This window comes from Muscardinus avellanarius, assembly GCF_963383645.1.
Source record: "Muscardinus avellanarius genome assembly, chromosome: 15".
Lineage (NCBI taxonomy): Eukaryota > Metazoa > Chordata > Mammalia > Rodentia > Gliridae > Muscardinus > Muscardinus avellanarius.
Genome location: NC_137801.1, coordinates 58,214,359 through 58,220,774, shown reverse-complemented (window position 1 = coordinate 58,220,774; position 6,416 = coordinate 58,214,359). Strand labels below are relative to the sequence as shown.

Genomic DNA, 6,416 nt, shown 5'->3' with positions numbered 1-6,416 from the left:
ACCCAGTCTCGGTATTTTGCTATGGCAATTGCAGCAAACTAACACATCTACACATTCATATTCAGACCAGGATTAACCACAACAGAAGAGAGATGGGAGTAGTTCAGGTACATCCATAGGAAAGACTCACTTTGGACGCTGGGATGCTGGTTGTTTGTCTCTCTCTCCATTTAGTTTTGGAAACTTTCTTTCCAGGTAGTCCTTCAGCAGGGTAGCTGTACTTATAAGATAGATACCTGAGATGCAAAAGTTGAAGTTTTCAGGCAGCAGTAAGACCGAAGCCTGGAACTAGCACAACATCACTTCTGCCATATTTCAATCTCTAAAAGTGAGTGACAGCAGCCTGGCCTGGTGGCGCACGCTTGTAATCCCAGCATCCAGGAGGCAGAGACCAGAGGATCGCGGTTCCCGGACCGCCTCAGCTACTACTTAGTGAGGCCCTTTGCAACTCAGTGAGACCTTGTTTCAAACATAAAGAGGGCTAAAGAATAGGGCTGTGGTTGTAGCTCAGAGGTAGAATGCCCCTGGGTTCCATCCCCAGTGCCCCCCCCCCAAAAAAAAAGGTGAGTGACAGGCACAGCTCAGATTCAGTATAGGAGAGGAATGGACAAGAGTATAAATTCTGGGAGACATGGTTCATTGGGGGCCATCTTTGGAAACTACCCAAGGTATATACAAATAGGAGTAAGATTGGGGAAGGGGCATTAGTGAAAAGGTTATTGGTAAGACATTATAGTGACATTTTGTATTTGTATTTAAAATACAGCCAGAGAAGTAGACCTAAGAGATGTTAAGTGATGAAATGGACTGAACTTGGTGAATAACTTACAATAGGAATTGAGGAAGAATCAAGGTGGAAGGAATGCAGACAACTCTGGTTTCTTTTTTTAACTCACGGGTAGACAGACTTGCTATTCAATGAGATAGACAGTAAAGTGCAAGGAACTGATGTACAATATAGGTAGTATGGAATATGCAGAAGAAAGAGAAAAATTGGATCTAGAGATTAAGTCTAAGGATACAGATTCAGAGTAACTGATAACATGGGGGTAAATGAATCACCTAAAGAGGGTGCAAAGAGTGAAAAGACCACCCTGGGAAGGAGTCCTAAAGAACATCAATATTTAAAGGGTAAGCAGAAAGAGATAAAGAAATAAAGCTAGAAGAGTAAAGTATCACAAAAAGGAAGGAGGGGGGAATGTTTCACAGAAATCAAAATGACTACTAGTATCAAAAGCCATATAGAGGTTAAATATGATTAAGACTGAAAATTTTCCCTTTGGAGTATATACATTTGCATTATTAATGACTTGGCAAAGTGGTGTCAGGGGTGGAAGCAATATTACAGCCAATCAAGAAGTAAACAGCCGGGCATGGTGGTGCACGCTTGTAATCCCCGCGCTTGGGAGGCGGAGATAGGAGGATCACGCAGATTCGAAGCCAGCCCTGCTGGCTTAAGAGACCCTGTTTCCGAAAATTTTTTTAAAAGGCACAAAATAGGTCTGGGAGTGTAGCCCGGAGGTAGAAGGGCTTCCAGGAACCCCAGTACCACAAAAAAAGTAAATAAAGGAACCTCAACTACTATCCAGATAAAGTGGCACATACTGGTAATCCCAGTGACTCAGGAGACGGAGACAGAGGGATTGCCAGTTTGAGGCCAGCCTCAGAAATGTAGCAAGACTTTGTTGTCTCAAAAAAAGAACTAGGGAGTTGGGTGTGGTGGCACACTCTTCTAACCCCAGTACTTGGAGGTTGAGACAGAGAGATCACAGTTTCAAAGCCAACCTCAGCAACTTAGTGAGCACCCCTCCCCCAATTTAGTAAGACCCTGTTTCCAAATAAGAAATAAAACCAGGCTGTTGGCTGGTGTTATAACTTGGGGGTAGAATGCAATCTTCAGTACCAAAAAAAAAAAAAAAAAAAAGCTAGGATGGTAGGGATGAGTGGAGCTCAGTGGTACAGGGCCCCTAAGGAAGAAAGAAAAGAAGGAAGGAAGGAAGGAAGGAGGAGGGTGAGTGGGAAGTAAAGGAAGAGTCAGCTCAACTATTAAAAAGAGGAATCCTTAGAGGTAGGTATAGAAGGACAAGGAGTCAAAAGAGGATTTCTTTTTAAGATGGCAACGGTAAGAGCATATTTAAAGATTGTTGGGACAAAGCCAATATAGGAGTAGAAAATAAGAGAAGCCAAAAGAGCCCCCTAAGAAGCAGAAGGGTACGATTCAACAGAAATAGATAAGCCTCAGACAGAAGAGAATTACCATCCATGCCTGGCACTAAACAGAAGTGAAGGGATGACTGAGTAGCGCTAAACTGTAGGTATGGTGTTGAAAGCCAAAGCGTTCTTCTCTGATGCCCCCTGCAGTACTTTCTCAGTGAAGCAGGAAGTAAGGTCATCTGCTGAGAACAAGGATGGAAGAGCAAAAGGAGGTTTTAAAGAGCCACTAAGAACACTTGGTCAAACGGGATTCGAGAAACACAGAAAGATTGCTAGAAGGCAACCTAACTACTGATATTCTCAGTGGGCTTGGCTTTGTACTTTCCTCTCTTAGCATTTAGTAATCAGGTACAGAAAGAAAGTTATATTGATTCAGGGAAGGAGTTGTGCTGAGAAGGCATGATGGATAGAAAACACAAAAATTACAAATTTTAGAAAGAGGTCTATTGATAACTTTAGGCAGTTCCTTTTTATTCCATCAACAGATTCACAATTCAAAAATATTACTAGTTTTGTAGTTTGCCAAAGGTATAAATTGCAGTACTTTAGGTATTACTGAGAGGTACCATAGCATATGGAGGTTTCCATTTAGAGTTCCTTCTTTCTAAACAGATCCTGTAAGATGTAGACCAAGGAATCATACCAACCATCTCTGAGAATTAATGCCTCTATTCAAAGAAAATTAAATGTGTCAGATATGTAATCCAGTATTTTCTTAAATTAAAGAAAAGTATACGTGTCATATATATAACTCAGTATTTTCTTAAATCTATACTAGAAAAGGAAGAAAATGGTAAATTATTTTAAAAATGTTTGGTTTAGCCGAACATGGTGGCACATGCCTGTAATTCCAACACCTGGGAGACTGAGAAAGGAAGAGGACAGTTTTGAGGAGAGCATGTAGTAACTGAGACCTTGTTTCAAGCCGGGCGTTGTGGCACACACTTGTAATCCCAGCATTTGGGAGGCTGAGACAGGAGGATCATAGTTCACTGAAGGCCAAGGCCTCAGCTACTTAGGCCCTTTGCAAATCAGTGAGACCCAGTTTCAAAATAAAGAATCAAAAATAGGGCTGGGGGTGTAGCTCAAAGGTAGAATGCCCCTGGGTTCCAACCCCAGTACCGCAAAAATAAATAAATAAATAATAAAAAATAAATAAAGTCACATGTGACTTTATTGGAGGTAAAATGCCCCTGGGTTCCATCCCCAATACTGGGGAAAAAAAAGTGACTACCATACTGGATAAACTGTGAAGCTCCAGGATAGTATCTCAATGGTAGAAAGCTCACTTAGCATGCTTAAAGTGCTAGTTTCAATCCTCAGCAACACACATACACACCAAACAAACAAAAAATACTATAGCTCCAGATACTATATTTCCAGTTATACTTAGTTATAACATAGCCACTGAGGTTCTTCCTTAGATACCACCATCCTATTCCTATAATCAAACACAATTCATACATTCACACAGCATATTTCATCAGTGAAGTTCAGCTATGCCAAGGCTTAGAAATCTAGACATTTGGGCGCAGGCCTGCAGGAGGGGGCGGGTGGGAAGGTTCTCCTGCGATGACCCTGACCCGAGGCCAGGCTCCCTGCCTGCCCCGCCCGGCCCAGCGCCCACCCAGTCGGCCGCCCAGCCATGATCAAGGCTATCCTCAGGAAGCCGCGCTCCCCAAGTTCTACCAGCCCTACAGTGAAGATACACAACAACAGGTCATCAGGGAGACTTTCCATTTGGTATCTAAGAGAGATGAAAATGTTTGCAATTTCCTAGAGGGAGGATTTTGATGTATCAGTCTTAAGCTGTGTCATTTACTGTGACTATGGAGTTAAATCTAGTTAATTGGAGGATCTGACAGCAAACTTATTTATAGACAGTATGCAACGCTCCATTTTGTCTTCTCTGTGGATTCTTCAGAAAGTGAACTTGGCATTTTAGATCTGATTCAAGTATTTGTGGAAACATTAGACAAATGTTTTGAAAATGTCTGTGAACTGGATTTAATTTTCTACGTAGACAAGGTTTTCAATATTCTTGCAGAAATGGTGATGGGAGGAATGGTGTTGGAGACCAACATAAATGAGATTGTTACACAAATTGATGCCTAGAATAAACTGGAGAAATCTGAGGCTGGCTTAGCAGGAGCCCCAGCCCGTGCTGTATCCGCTGTAAAGAATATGAATCTTCCTGAGATCCCCAGAAATATTAACATTGGTGACATCAGTATAAAAGTGCCAAATCTGTCCTCTTTTAAATAAAATATTAAAAAGGCCACTCCCAGGTAAAAATCAGGGGGAAAAGTCATCTAAGTTTACCATGCAGTTGTTTACCAAAAATTGAGGAGGAGAGTCTTAACTTTTGCTCTTGATTTAAGTAAAGGTACTGTATAGAAATTGTGTAAATCAGTGTGGAAGTTCAATGTTGCTCTTCTTGCTCAATGATTTTAAAGAAATTGAGTAGTTCCAGTATGATTTTTTTTCCTTTTCTTAACTGCATTCCTATGCCCACCTAAAACATGCCTCTATGTGTTGGCTATTAACAGTATTTCTAAAAGTGAGCTATTTCTTTAATTATGTATAATCCAAAATGTTGGTGTTTTGTATGTATCACAAGTACAACATTCCTTAATTCTTTCTGCTATTTGTCACAGTTGTTATTTAAAGAACCAAGTGTGTATTGCATGAAAACACTATGATCTTTTCCTCTTAGTTTAAATAAACTCCAAGGTAACTGGACTTATAAAGCACCTTTCTGTTTGCCTGATATCTACTTTAGCAATAATTTTTTTTACAATCCTCTGACACAACAAAGTAAATAAAATATATTTTATCACTGAAAAAAAAAGAAATCTAGACATTTGTACTGCAATAAGTTCATCCTAAAACAAATCTCTAGTTCCCTAACTGAATTTATGATGGCTACTTGCATGGGGACCATCAGTAGCCACGCTGCCTCCTGCAGAAAGCAGCTGAACAGCCTGGTATTCAGCCTTCCCTTCCCTTCCCTGGAAGCTGAACCCAGGGGCATGCTTCCCCTGAACTGCATCCAAGCCCTTTTATGTTTGTATGGTTGTTTGCAAAATCAACACACGCAGAAACTGTTAACCTACTACTACTCCAGTTAAACCTTAGGGGTAACTAATTCGCCAGCGTTTTCTTGACTATAAGTAAGTTCTATCAAAAATATTTTTACCAGTATTATAAAACCCTTAATAGCAGAGTGTGCCCATCCATTAATGTGCTCTCTGAAAAAAAATAAAAATAAAACACTAACTTTTATTAAGCATTGAGATTTTTTTCTTTTTTGTACTGGGGATTGAACCCAGGGGCATTCTAATTTTTTTTTTTTTAAACAGGGTCTCACTAAGTTGCTGAAGCTGACTGCAACCCTGTAATCCTCCTGTCTCAGCCTCCTAAGTACTAGGATTATAAGCATGTGCCTCTATGCCCAACTATTGAAAATTTCTTACCTTTTTAAAACTAATTTTATCTAACTTTGTATTATAACTGTGTTTGAAACAATCATTCTTTTACAAATTATAAGAGGTATGGTTCACCAGGTATGGTGGTACATGCCTGTAATCTTGGAAGGCTGAGACAGAAGGATCACAGATTCAAGACCAGCCTTAGCAATTTAGCAAGACCCTTAGCAACTTCACAAAACCATTTCAAAATAAAAAGGGATAGGCTGTATTTCAAAGGTAGAATGCCACTGGGTTCAATCTTCAGTACCAAAAACAAACAAAGAGAATTCAGTTGTGTTTTTTTTTTTTGGGGGGGGGTAGTACGAGGGATTGAGCCCGGAGGCATTCTACTTCTGAACTACACCCACAACTCTATTTTTTAAAACAGAGTCTTAGTAAGTTGCAGGGGGACTCATGAGGTTGGTAAGGCCTCCTGTGAACCTGTGATACTCCTGTCTCAGGCTCCAAAATACTGGGGTTACAGGGTTGTGCTATCATGCCAGGTTACAAGAGTAAAATAAAACAAACTTTATTTGTTTTTTTAGGTTTTTTTTTTCCTTCTAGTTATCATTCGGTCAGAACAATATGCTCCAATATTTTTAGCTAGAATCCATTCACATAAAACAGACCATATAACTAAGTAAACTGTAATTATTATAAAGAAAAATAAAACAGCTTTGACTTCAGAATAGGTAATAAAGACTAGTCTTTTCTAAAAAGCTTAGAAATATC

The 6,416-nt window shown here is 39.9% G+C and overlaps 1 pseudogene across 1 annotated transcript; it reads left to right on the top strand.

The window, feature by feature from the left end:
• The first annotated feature begins 3,859 nt into the window (after nt 1-3,859).
• LOC308273802 (AP-3 complex subunit sigma-1-like) lies at nt 3,860-4,479 on the top strand (annotated as a pseudogene). Its single transcript has 2 exons — nt 3,860-4,005; nt 4,060-4,479. The product of its transcript is annotated as an AP-3 complex subunit sigma-1-like (transcript).
• Nucleotides 4,480-6,416: the final 1,937 nt, after the last annotated feature.